Here is a 14569-nt window from a genome sequence, read left to right as displayed (position 1 = left end):
GATGCCACCAGAAAACTACTAGAGCTAATTAATGAATTTAGTAAAGTTGCAGGATACAAAGTTAACGCACAGAAATCTCTTGCATTCCTATACACTAATGATGAAAACTCTGAAAGAGAAATTAAGGAAACATTCCCATTTACCATTGCAACAAAAAGAATAAAATACCTAGGAATAAACCTACCTAGGGAGACAAAAGACCTGTATGCAGAAAACTGTAAGACACTGATAAAAGAAATTAAAAATGATACAAACAGATGGAGAGATATACCACGTTCTTGGATTGGAAGAGTCAATATTGTGAAAATGACTATACTACCCAAAGCAATCTACAGATTCAATGCAATCCCTATCAGATTACCAATGGCATTTTTTACAGAACTAGAACAAAAAATCTTAAAATTTGTACAGAGACACAAAAGACCCCAAATAGCCAAAGCAGTCTTGAGGGAAAAAAACGGAGCTGGAGGAATCAGACTCCCTAACTTCAGACTATACCACAAAGCTACAGTAATCAAGACAATATGGTACTGGCACAAAAACAGAAATATAAATCAATGGAACAGGTTAGAAAGCCCAGAGATAAACCTATACGCCTATGGTCAACTAATCTATGACAAAGGAGGCAAGGATACACAATGGAGAAAAGACAGTCTCTTCAATAAGTGGTGCTGGGGAACTGGACAGCTTTATGTAAAAGAATGAAATTAGAACACTCCCTAACACCATACACAAAACTAAACTCAAAATGGATTAGCGACCTAAATGTAAGACTGGACACTATAAAACTCAGCGGAAAAAATAGGAAGAACACGCTTTGACATAAATCACAGCCAGATCTTTTTTGATCCACCTCCTAGAGTAATGGAGATAAAAACAAAAATAAACAAATGGGACCTAATGAAACTTAAAAGCTTTTGCAAAGCAAAGGAAACTACAAACAAGATGAAAAGACAACCCTCAGAATGGGAGAAAATATTTGCAAACAAATCAATGGACAAAGGATTAATCTCCAAAATATATAAACAGCTCATGCATCTCAATATTAAAAAAAACAAACAACCCAATCAAAAAATGGGCAGAAGACCTAAATGGACATTTCTCCAGAGAAGACATACGGATGGCCAAGAAGCACATTAAAAGCTCCTCAACATCACTAATTACTAGAGAAATGCAGATCAAAACTACAATGAGGTATCATCTCACACTGGTCAGAATGGCCATCATCAGAAAATCTACAAACAACAAATGCTGGCAAGGGTGTGGAGAAAAGGGAACCCTCCTACACTGTTGGTGGGAATGTAAATTGATACAGCCACTATGGAGAACAGTATGGAGGTTCCTTAAAAAACTAAAAATAGAATTACCATATGACCCAGCAACCCCACTACTGGGCATATACCCTGAGAAAACCATAATTCAAAAAGACACATGCACCCCAATGTTCATTGCGGCGCTATTTACAATAGCCAGGTCATGGAAGCAACCTAAATGCCCATCGATAGACAAATGGATAAAGAAGATGTGGTACATATATACAATGGAATATTACTCAGCCATAAAAAGGAACGAAATTGGGTCATTTGTAGAGATGTGGATGGATCTAGAGACTGTCATACAGAGAGAAGTAAGTCAGAAAGAGAAAAACAAATATTGTATATTAATGCATATATGTGGAACCTAGAAAAATGGTACAGATGAACCAGTTTTCAGGGTAGAAATAGAGACATAGATGTAGAGAACAAACATATGGACACCAAGGGGGGTAAGTGGCGGGGTGGTGGTGGTGGTGTGATGAATTGGGAGATTGGGATTAACATATATACAGTAATATGTATAAAATGGATAACTACCCAGAACCTGCTGTATAAAAAATAAGTAAAATAAATTTCAAAAAAAAAAAAAAAAAGAACACTGCCTTGCAAGATGCAGTCCAATCACAGACCATGTTCAGATGAAAGGAGCAGTGAAATTGACTTCACACAAAAACACTTTGAATCTGACAACCAGTAATTACAACTAGATGGCCCTTCCTCCAGCTTTGATCCTTGCTGTTTATCACTTTGTGACGAGTGAAGGGAAATACTTCTCTTCAGTTTTCTAAACAAGTGGTTAAAGCACTGTAGTGTTGTCCGCCAAGCCAAGAATCAGGGAGGCAGAATGTTAAATCAAATCACATAAAACCACTCGGCATGGCTTGTTAAACACTGACCAATCAATACTTTAATGCCCCTTAAGAGTATGCTGAGTCCATCGGCCCGAGAAAGCAAATGCTTTTGAATCAAGTGGACTAATATTAATAAGCTGCAAACAACTTTAAAAATCTACCAGTGAGTAGCACAAGAGTAAATAAACCTGTAAGCACAACAGTACAATAATGATTTGGTACAAAAATAGACGTTAGAGATCCTAATTTGAATTGTAGAATAAGAACTCAAAACACAAAGTATTAGAACTAACGTGATGGTTAGTTAATTACACAGTTTTGTATGGGATGTAGTCCTTAGATTCTGTAATCCTTTCATCCCCTGTTGTGCCCATATCCTGCCCTCTCCTTAATCCTTACTCCAGCCACCTCTACCCCTGAAGAGTCTTCTGGGCTGAGGGAAAGAGGAAGTTAACTAAATGTACCCATGGCTCCATGGGAAGACCTAAGATTGTGAACTGTAGCAGAGGGCAGGTAACCTACACATAGAATCAAAATGATGTCAGAAGAGAAAGAGTCTCATCCCAAATCATTTTTGGCTTTATAATAGTTTCAGTTTCTCTGGGGCCCAACTGTCCAATATGCCTGGATATCCTGGAATTTTATTTTGGGAAAAAGGAATATAAAAAGCAGGAAAGGGGCAGAAGCCTTGGATATATCAATAGAGTAGCAAATCAGGGAAATTTTATTTATTTATTTTGACCACACTGCATGGCTTGTGGGATCTTAGTTCCCCGACCAGGGATTGAATCCAGGCCCTCAGCAGTGAGAGTACAGAGTCCTAACCACTGGACTGCCAGGGAATTCCCAGGGGAGTTTTAGAGAAGAAAAAATAACCCTATACCTAAAGGATCTAGAAAAAGAAGAACAAACAAAACCCAAAGTTATAGAAGAAATAATAAAGATCAGAGTAGAAATAAATGAAATTGAGACTAAAAAAAAAATACAAAAGATCAATTAAATTAAGAGCTGGTTTTATGAAAAGATAAACAAACTTGATAAACCTTTAGTCAGATTCATCAAGAGAAAAAGAGAGAGGGCCTAAATAAATGAAGTAAAAAATGAAAAGAAGTTACCATCAATACTACAGAACTGCAAAGAATGATAAGAAATTACTAGGAACACTTATATGCCAATAAAATGGACAACCTAGAAGAAATGCACAAATTCCTAGAAATGTACAATCTCTCAAGAGTGAATCAGGAAGAAACAGAAAATATGAATAGAGCAATTACTAGTAATGAAATTGAATCAGTAATTTAAAAACTCCCAAAAAACAAACATCCAGGACCAGATGGCTTCACAGGTGAATTCTACCAAACATTTAAGGAAGAGTTAACACATATCCTTCTCAAACTGTTCCAAAAAATTGCAGAGGAAGGAATGCTTCCAAACTCATTCTACAAGGCCAGCATCACCCGGATACCAAAACCAGGTAAAGATGCCACAAAAAAAGATAATTACAGGCCAATATCCCTGATGAACACAGATGCAAAAATCCTCAACAAAATATTAGGAAACCGAATCCAGCAATACATTAAAAGGATTAGACACCATGCAAATCAAATCAAAACCATAAGATATTACCTCACACCTGTCAGAATGGCTCTTATCAAAAAGACAAGAAGTAACAAATGTTGGTGAGGATATGGAGAAAAGGGAATCCTCACATACTCTTGTTGGGAGTATAAATTGGTGCAGCCACTACAGAAAACAGTATGGAGGTTCCCCAAAAAACTTAAAATATAACTACCATATGATTCAGCAATTCCACTCCTGAGTATTTGTACAAAGAAAATGAAAACACTAATTCTAAAAGATATATGCACCCCTATGTTCATTGCCACATTATTTACAATAACCAAGACATGGAAGCAACCTAAGTGCCCATCGATAGGTGAATGGATAAAGAAGATGTGGTATATTAATTTAATAGAATGTCACTCAGTCATAAAAGAGAATGAAATCTTGCCATTTTCAACAACATGGATGGACCTAGAGGGTATTACACTAACTGAAATAAGTAAGACAGGCAAAGACAAATACTGTGTGACTTCACTTATATATGGAATCTAAAAAACAAGGCAAATGAATAAACATAAAAAAACAGAAACAGAGTCATAGATACAGAAAACAAACAAGTGATTGCCAGAGGGGATGAGAGAAATAGGTGAGGGAGACTAAGAGGTACAAACTTCCAATTACAAAATAAATGAGTCATAGGTATGAAATGTACAATGTGGGAAATATAGTCAATAATAATGTAATATCATTGTATGGTGACAGATGGTAACTAGACTTATGGTTGTGATATATTTTGTAATATAGAGAAAGATTGAATCACTATACTGTGCACCGTGAACTAACAACTAGTGTTGTAGGTCAATTATACTTCAAAAACAAACAAAAACATAGAAAAAGAGATCAGATTTATGCTTATCAGAAGCAAGGGGTGGGAGAAGAGGAAGTGGATGAAGGTGGTCAAAAGGTATGAACTTCCAGTTATAAATAAGTACTAGGGGTGTAATGTACAACATGAGAAATATAGTTAATACTGCTGTATGTTATATATGAAAGTTGGTAAGAGAGTAAATCCTAGGAATTCTCATCACAAGGAAAAATATTTTTTCTTTTTCTTTTCTTTTGTATCTTTATCAGATGATAGATGTTCCCTAAACTTACTGTGGTCATAATTTCATGATGTATGTAAGTTAAATCATCATGCTGTACATCTTAAACTTATACAATACAGTATGTCAATTATATCTCAATAAAACTGGAAGAAAATAAAAGGCAACATCATTATTTGGTACCACTGCCCTGAGCTGTGAATTCAAAAGTAAAACTGCTCAGAAAATTAGGAGAGAAGCTAGAGGACTTGGTAACTGTTGAGGAAAAGCGTATTCACCTGGAATGGTCAAAAAATAGTGACCAGAATTTTGACCTGGTGAATAACAGAGATAAGGGTGAACTAGAGATAATTTTAAAACCTTAATTTATGGTAAATGTGTTTTAAATCAAATCGAGTAATAAGACTGAATTTGCAATTATTTCCTTGCTTGAATTTCTTTAGTCACTCATCAATTCATTATTTATTCTTCTGTTATATTTATATCAGTTGAATTCAACTGTGGGCCAGCAGAAAGCAGCTCCCCTTTCTTCTTCAACACTTGGCTTTCAAACCCTCTCTGTTAACCATTTCGTCCTCATTCTTTGGATGAAATCTGAAGTGCCATGGTTCTTCAGCTCACATAGCTGATTAAAAGTAATCTGGTCACCCTTGGTCATAAGAAGGATCTCATTTTTGACATAGAAATATCCAGTCCACTGTAATTATAAAAAGCTTCAAATTTTATCCAAGATGAAAGCTTTCCTGTTTCCTAACCTTGCTCTTCAGACTTACTGTCACCCTCCAATCCCAGCTCTCCTTAGATGCCCCTGGCTTCCTCAGAGGTTGCAATAGGTGGGGAAGGGGCTTGAGGTTGGGAAAAGTAAAGGTCTTAGATGCTGAGCTAGCTGGTCAGAGGAGCTCCATATTGGTGCCCTCTGGATGTGGCAGGTTCCCAAGGCTGAGTCATTTTCCATGAGGTCACGTTGCTGGATTTCTTTTCAGCCCTGGGTATCTGGTGGCCCATCCCCTCTGTTGCCATCAGTTGCCCCAACAGGCAGTTCTCACAGTGGCTTTTTCTATAAGGTCCACGTCCAGCTCAGGACTACGGGACCTGTGCTCTCTGCAATCAGTGGGAAAGCAGTTCCCTCCCGTGTCTCCTTTTTGTTCTACAATTGTGGCAGGCAGTTCAAGGCACAGCCTTTTGCCTTTATCTTCCCCAGAAAGGAATTAGGCACCATTTCCTGGTCCCTCCAAAGTCCAGGGAATGTAAGTCAAGTTTTCTGGTCCCCTCATGCACTGGGGTCCTAGGGCCCCCATAGTTGACTTGAAATGAGAGGGAAGCACATTGACTTCTCTACCAATAAAAGCTGCCTTCCTTACTCTTCAATTTCAACCTTTTAAAATTTTGAGGTGGGTGATGGGCTGCGAACAGGATGGGATTTTTACTACCCTCTTTGCAAATCCTACATAGGCCTTCTAGTATCTTGGTCTGGAATTGGGGTGAGGGGTGGAGGGACTTGGCACCTAATGTTTTGATCTTTACAGTAGGGAATCTTGGCTGAAAATGATTAAAATGGTTCTGCATTATCATGGGTTTACAATGAACAGAAACACCTAGTCAGTGCCCACGTTATGCTGGGCTCTGTTCTAGCTGCCAGAGATTCAAAACGAAAAGACATGGTCACCTGTCTTGAGGAGCTTGCAGTGGAGCGAGCACTGCCCTCTCCTCCATACTGTTCAAGTGGTCTTTGCTTCTCTAAGTACATGAGTGTGTCCTGGGCTGTGAAGCTGGAAAAGGGAAAGGTACAAGTGTGAAGAGCCTGAGGGGTTAGAGTTTTACTGGTGTGTTTCTGAAGGCTGGGACCGTGACGTGGAGTTTATCACGCCGGACCAAGAGAGATGCCAAAATCAGGAGGTGAGCAGAGCCAACGGGAGGTGGAAGTCAGGGTCCAAGAAGCCTCAAAGGATATCTACTGGGTTGCAGAACAGTAGGAACTGGAAGTAAATACCAAGGCTGGGGTTCTGAGAACTAAAGGAAAATTGACCAAAATAGCTGAGTTTAGAGTAAATGGGCAGAGATCAAGAGTAATTGGCTAGAAGAGGCCATTGTTTGTGGCTTGCCCTAACTTGCCAGCAGGGGTGTAATATCGGAGTGGGTTGCCAGAGTTAAGAGATAAGTGTAACCACAGGGCTGGGTCTTGCAGGAGGAACTCTGTGTAGCCTGGGGGGAGCTCTTGAGCCCATGTGGTTGCTGCTTGAAGCCTTTAGAGATGAGGCACAGGCTGAGCCCTTCGATGGGGGAAGCTGCTTAAGAAGAGTCAAAGGCTTGGATCCTATGGTGAGATTCCTGCCTTCCTACTGGGTTGGTTTATTTAAATTCCACCCTTTCTTCAGAACTCAGCCATCTACATCTTTTCTAGAACCTTGTTGTGATGTCTGTTTCCTCTGAGCTCTCATAGAGTTTGGAAATTAGTAACATGCTGCTCTGCATTGTCAATTCACCTTTGTAAACACACTTTTTACTTTGACTTGCTGAAACATAAGAACCTTAAATAACTTCCTTGTTCTCTGCCCTGCAGCCTGGCAACTGTACTGACGTTACTCACACTGGCAGGCTGAGATCTGCCACAGCCTCGGAGATCAATCCTCATACTGACAGCCCTAAAGCAGACGTTTAGCACTGTGTTGGTCTTGCTGCCGGTGACACTGGTGTCCCAAGCTCCCAGTACCTTGCTGACTCTTTACATTTTTGTTCATGTGTCAGTCCTTCAGACTCTGCTAAAATGATCCCTGCTACGTGAGGTGCATACAATTGGTATATAAGGAAAAATGACCCCACCAATTAAACAGTTCTGAGAGGAAAAGGGGTCCTTTTCCCCCCTCACCCCTTACACAGAACTATAGTAGAAGGAACTCCAGTGGAGGGAGGCTGAAGGAGCTGAGCCAGGGCAGACACGGATTGCTTCTCACCACATCATCTTCATCACCTACCATCTGTAGCTCTTTATTTTCTTATTATACCATAATGAAATTGTATGCAAACCTTTTACTCATCATAAACTACAGAGAACAACAATAAACTTCATTAATTCCCTTGAGAAATTAATCATTCTCTGATATTCAAATCATATGTTGACATTTAATTACCTAGAGAGTTATAAATAAAAACTAAAAATTGATTTCCACTAAATTTATGTTATATAGCCATATAGTCTAATAACCATGTCAATTGTAAGTAAAATCCATTTTCTATATTAAATTCATTTTATCTTCATTTTTATTTTTCAGGTGGAAAATAATCTGGCATTCATGGTTAGGAAGCAAGAATGCCCTGTAATTTTCACCTCAATATCTTCAGACGTCTGGAAATAATTCAAAAGAATGTTTAAACATTTAACATTTAACAGGTACACTGTTAAATATTTGACTTATTTCCTAGTCTTATTTTAAAAGATCAATTGAAGAAAAAGAAACAAGAGTGATCTGCCCTTCCTTTGTACAGGATAAAATAAGGGTATGGAGGTCACTTCCAGCAACGATATTTTATACCATGAATGGAGCCTGTGAAATCTAGATAGAAGGGAAGGTGCTGGAAGCTAGAAAAGGTAAAACACTCAGAAAAATCAATTAAAAGCATGTCTGAAGCGCTTACTTTATGAAAAGCACTTTACAAACTATTGTTAACAAATACAAAAGAAAAAGAAGACATAATCCCTGTGTTTGATAATTTTATAAAAGCTAAAAGAATTGCTGAGCTCAAATTCACTTCCAAAATCAGAGCCAAAAAGCAGCATGCCCTGGCTTTGGTTATGTGGTTGCTTTGTCCAGCATTAGCTCCATAATGAGTGACAGGGATCAATTGCTGCAGAGTTTCTTTTACCATCAACCCTGTGTTTCAGAAGAACTTGACTTTTGCTATCCAATGCCCTGCCCACTTGACTTAGTTGGTTAGCACAAGTTGAGGATTCCAAAGGTGCCGGTTTTATCCCTTTTTGCAGTGCAAGCCTTGTTCTATTTTACAATGACAAATGGCGTTTGCAGATCCCATCTCTTCATAAATTTATGTCATTTGTCACAAAGCAGAAACAAGAGGTTAAGATGGACCAATGTAAATCTATCGGCATTACTGAAAATATAACTCAGGGCACACGCTTTGCTTGTGCCAGGGAGGCTGTGCTCAAGTATGAGGAGGGTGTTGTTATTTCTGGCCCAAGAAGAGAGGGAGTTTCTGTTCCGACCACTTTAGAGAATAAACCAGACTAAACCATACAGCTTTAGCTCTGGTGAAAATTATGCTGGTGGCTAGGAAATCCTATCTATCATAAAGATGCGAGAGCTCTTTTCATTTTGCATGCTGGGCCAGAAGGAAAACAATTCTAAGTGCATCACTGGGAATCTACGTCCCTCTTCTACCTCTAAATGAGTATAGGTAGAATATTTCTAGGTGTGGTTGCATAGACTAGTCCCTACTTCTGAATTTCTTTTCCAGAACATATCAATTTCAAATGGTATCATGTGAATTCTTTTAAGCAGTCAGCAGGTTACTTTTTTAGTTCATGTGTGTGTTTGTATATGTGTCATAGAAAAGTAGATTTTAACCCCTCTCAGTGATGAGAAAATATCAGTCTAGGTTATGATAAATATATAACTAGAAGATGTCATTAATAATTTTTAAAATTTACAAGGAAAATTCACTACTTCATTTTATGTTAAAATAAATGACACTATCTTAAGAAGTGGAAAACAACTGAGATGAATTTTAGCATTGTTATTGCTTGCCCTAAGTAAGGAAAATCAGAGCAGACAACATTCAAAATTGGCAAAACAAAAACCACAACTATAAACTCTTCAAAAGAAGAAGGTCAGGTGTCACCAGTTTTGTCTTGCAATAGTCACTGCATTTACTAAAATCTTGACCGATTGAAATTTGTGCAATCTATTTTAAAATCAGACTCAAGGTTTTGTTTTGTTTTACAAGCCAGAACATTATTGTAAATCAGTGTTGCAAGAGCAGTGCCTCTTTGGCAAGATAAGTGTGCAGAGTACATACAGGAATGATATACAGGCCAAGCACACCCCATATTCTTTAACATATAATTTGGAAACATTTCATAAAAACTTCAACACATACAGAGTGATGTAAGTCAGAAAGAGAAAAACAAATATCGTATATTAATGCATATATGTGGAATCTAGAAAAATGGTACAGATGAACCTAACTGCAGGGCAGGAATAGAGATGCCGACGTAGAGAACGGACATATGGACACAGGTGGGGGGAAGGGGAGGGTGAGATGAATTGGGAGATTAGGACTGACATATATACACTACCATACGTAAAATAGATGGCTAGTGGGAACCTGCTATATAGCACAGGGAGCTCAGCTCAGTGCTCTGTGATGACCTAGATGGGTGGGATGGGGGTGGGAGGGAAGTCCAAGAGGGACGGGATATATGTATATATATAGCTGATTCACTTCATTGTACAGCAGAAATTGACACAACATTGTAAAGCAACTATACTCCAATTAAAAAAAAAAAGTCAACACATCTAGGAAGGTTATTATGGATGTGACAGAATTAAGTTATAAATGACTCTTAGCTGGACTTTACAAATGATGGAACAGGGAGTGTTTTGGTAAAGATGCCCAGGACAGCTCAGGGAATTAGCATGGAGCATAGACCCTATGTAGTCAATTTTGGGTCAATATTTACTGATCACCCATCACCAACATCTCTATCCTGAACTGGGCTGTAGGAATCACTCAGTGAGACTGCCTACAGCCTTTCACAGCACCCCCTACCCACCATGTCAGAAGGACCTTTTGGCAGGATACTAAAAAAAAAATCTCAGTACTAGTATGATATTTTGTAAAGAACCCAGCTAACAATAAAATGACTATCTTCTGAAAAATCTTCACAGTGTAATATCTTAGAATGTTATTGCTCTAAGGGCAATATTATTGCTCTAAGGGTGTTCCACTAGACAGGTTTTTAGGATGGATCAGTTATGGCATAATGTCACTGAACACAGTATGAACTCAATTCTGTTGTGGGAATTCTTTTCTCAATTCTTTGTATTGCAGGAGGAGAAAAAAAGACAGAAGAACTGAGCTGCTCATGATTATATAGACATCCCTACAGACCAATAGTCGGATTCACATTTATCAGTCAGAAAAGTAAAAATGCACAGAGCGCCCCTAAGCATCCTGTAATATGCTTTGTTTCTCCACCCTGTTGTTTTTCCTCCACCTCAGTTATGTTTAACGATGCACATTCTTTGCTCAGTGCTCATGCTCAGTGACCCCATGCCAAGCAGGCGGGAAGTGTGGACGGGAAATTATTATACTGAGTGAAGGACTCATATTACCTTTGGATGTGAAGGGTGCCATGCTCATTTAGCCTGTCATCATGTTTGGTCTGATGTGGTGGAATGAATGTGGTAATCGAGTTTTGCATTTATTTAACCACATTATTATATTCTGCCTAATTAAGAAGAGAAATCAAGTCTTACTATCACCTAATATGCACTGGCAGGAACACTTTTTTGAATATGGATTGGGAATCTAATCCTATAAGTCTCACACGGGCCACCTTTCCACTGACTTCTATTTAAATTTTGCTTGCATGAATTACACAGGATAGAGTCCTGAGCAAAAAAAAATGTAGAAATCAGGCTTTGTTTAATTATTCCAAAGCACTTTGTCTCTTACTTGTAAGGTACAAAATGGCAAAGGCTCCTGGCAGATGCCTAAGAGCTTTTATAACTGATGTTGAGATCAGCTGAAACAAAGATGCATTTGTTGAGCTCCAGCTTCAGATGCTGGCCTGGCTTTTCAGAGGTAAACCCTAAGTGTTTGCTCTTGGATATGGATAAGAGTTTTTCAAACAATTGATTTGCCAATGCTTACACAAGGCACTACTGCATATTATGAATCATTTGCTTGTCTAACACACGAGAAACAAATTTAAAATACATTAGCAGCATATGGCTGGAAAGAAAGGCAACCCTAGGCAGAGGGTATTCCTGGGAAGCAGGAAGATTTGCTAAAACCCAGATTAGATTAAGCATTTGGAGATGAAGAAATGAATTAATTAGCATCTCTAAAAAGGCAGCAAGGTGATTACCAATAAGGAAAGCAACATGGCATAGTAAGCTGCACGTGGGCTTTGGAGTCTGTAGACAGCTCTGCCTTCTGGTGCTTGGCCAAGTTTCTTAAACTCTCTAAACCTCAGTTTTCTTTTATAAAGTGGGTCTACCTACCTGCCTTGAATATCTACCTGCCTCTTAGGTAGAGAGTCAAATGAGATTATGTTCTGAAAGTGACTTGTCAACTGTAAAGATCTACACAATGAGAATACTAATAAAATAATATCTGATAAGATAATCATTATCAGAGTAACAATATCAGTTACTTATTCTGTATCAGACACTGCTTTACATGAATTATCTCATTGGGTTGCATGCTATTCTTATCCTCATCATTTTACAGAAAGGAAACTGAAGGTTAGACAGGTTGAATAACTTAACCGTGGTATATTTGGCATCCACATTTATGCTTTAACTTCCATTCTGAATTGCCTTCTAGACTATAACCATTATGAATGCTAACTGAATTTATTTAGTGATGATATCTGTGTTTTCACATTTTCCATTAAGGTGATCTTTCTTGTCTAATATTTTATTGACTAGTCCAACCATTAACTCAATAGCATGTAATACATGTTTTCTATATGCAGCACACTCAAAAAGGTGTAAGGAAATAATTACAAAACAGAAAGTTGGGATTTTTATTCTAGAGTGACAGAACTTGCACACAGAGGGAAAGTTGTAGAACATTTAAAAAGCAATATGAAAACCAGTGCAAAATTATGTAGGCTGGATTGTATATAATTAAATCCTGAAGAACGGAGAAAGAAAATAATTCTTGCAATCATACAACTTTAGAAGTGCCTTAATTTTTATGACCAGTTATCCATTAAAAAAATCTTTTTTTTTTTGGTACTATTAAAAGCCTAATCCTTGGAATAATAGTCCTGTGTGTTGGTCTCCAGGGTTATGAGGATTCTGGAACTGCAGCTGTTTAAATTAAATTTAAATTAATTAAAATACAGATTAAAAATTTCACTTCCTCCGTCACACTAGCCAAATGTCAAATACGCAATAGCCATATGTGGCTAGTGGCTATCTTATTGGACGGCGCAGATGAGTTTCCACCACGGCAGAAAGTTGTACTGAGCATCACTGCTTGAGAACGTAAAGTCAGTAAGAATCCCCTCTCTCTGCCTCGGTCTGGTGGAGCCTAGGGAACTTTCAAGTTATATATGTAATCACATCAGAGGATTTACAGGTATATTTAGTGTGGAAACTCTTGGAAAGAGGTGGGACTTACTGTTGATCAATAGGATAGAAGATTGAGGCATCACGTTTGGAGAATTATCTTAGCCTGACTCTTTTGTGCCCCTTGGTAAAGCACAGGACTTGCCAGTGACATGTTTACTGGTGTACGTCACCTGTGCAGAGGTAAGAAAGAGGTGAGAAGAGTGGGCAAACAACCCTGGCCAGAGCGGTCAGTGCTGTTCTGAGAGGTCTTTGGGACAGATGAAATGGCCCAAGCAAAGACATGGAAATTTGAAAGCTCTTCTGACCTAGTTATGGTGTAAGGTGCTTTCAGAATGGTAGAATCTCAAAGTGAGACAACAGCAGAAAATGGTGTTGAGGTTAAAACTAGGTTTAGATTGTAATGGGCCTTGTATTCCCTCAAATGTTTTAATGTTATCCATTAGGCTGCAGGGATCCACCAGAAGCCTTCAAGCTGTGGAATGACATGATTGGCATAACTTCATTTTTCAGGAAAGTAATTATGGCAGAGGTGAGGAGGGTGCTTAGGTTAGAGGTTGAGGAACAGCTTCTAGGTTTTCCCTTAGCAGTGTTATTGTGTCTAATCACCAATTATAATAACTCATGGTTCAAAATAAGAATGGTTCTAAAAATAGCTACAATTTTTTTTACATTAAACAATAATGACACTAAAAGGACAAATTAACGCTTTGTTAAATATGCACTGGTAAGATGGATCATTAGCATGGCCTGAAAAATTCACTCTTCTACTGAATAAATGAGAAAGATTTGAAAAGCAGCTGAAATCCATTCTTGGTCAATGTATTAATAATATTTATAATGTTCTTAATTGGTTTTATAAGATTATGAAATGAAAGAGTTGAAATAATGGACAATCATCAGGCTGGAAATAAAATGGGAAGACGGATAAAATATGAAAGATGAGAAAAGATGAGACGTGAGCCTGGGCACTCTCACTGTGCTGGCGTTTGGCTCACTTGAGGAAACTCTTTGGTAAACTGAGTAACACACTCTTCCCAGTTTTTCCTGTTCTGCTTATTCAGTCCTGAGTTGTCAAAATAAGTAAGGATATGCTGGAAACCTCTTCTCCCCTGATCACACCTCAGCCTGAACCCTTGCTTTATGGGCTGTGAATCATTGTGTCTAGACCTGGATATGGGTCCAGTCACATAACTAGAAGGAGGAAGCCACCAGTCTTGGTAACCACTCTGAGATTGGAGGTCTTAACTTAATAAGGAAGGAAGAGATACTTCTATTCAAGCCTAAACCATTTACTATGAAGTACATTAGAGCATCAAAGAAGTCAACCTGACATTTTCCCAAAGGTTTAGATGAATTGCCTTTTCAAACAAGGGGGAGAGAGCAGCCTCTGAGGCTTTCTAATGCCTCCC

The sequence above is a fragment of the Neophocaena asiaeorientalis genome, unplaced genomic scaffold (genome assembly GCF_003031525.2).
Source record: "Neophocaena asiaeorientalis asiaeorientalis breed wild unplaced genomic scaffold, Neophocaena_asiaeorientalis_V1.1 scaffold59, whole genome shotgun sequence".
NCBI classification, from domain to species: domain Eukaryota; kingdom Metazoa; phylum Chordata; class Mammalia; order Artiodactyla; family Phocoenidae; genus Neophocaena; species Neophocaena asiaeorientalis.
This window is presented reverse-complemented; position numbering follows the sequence as displayed.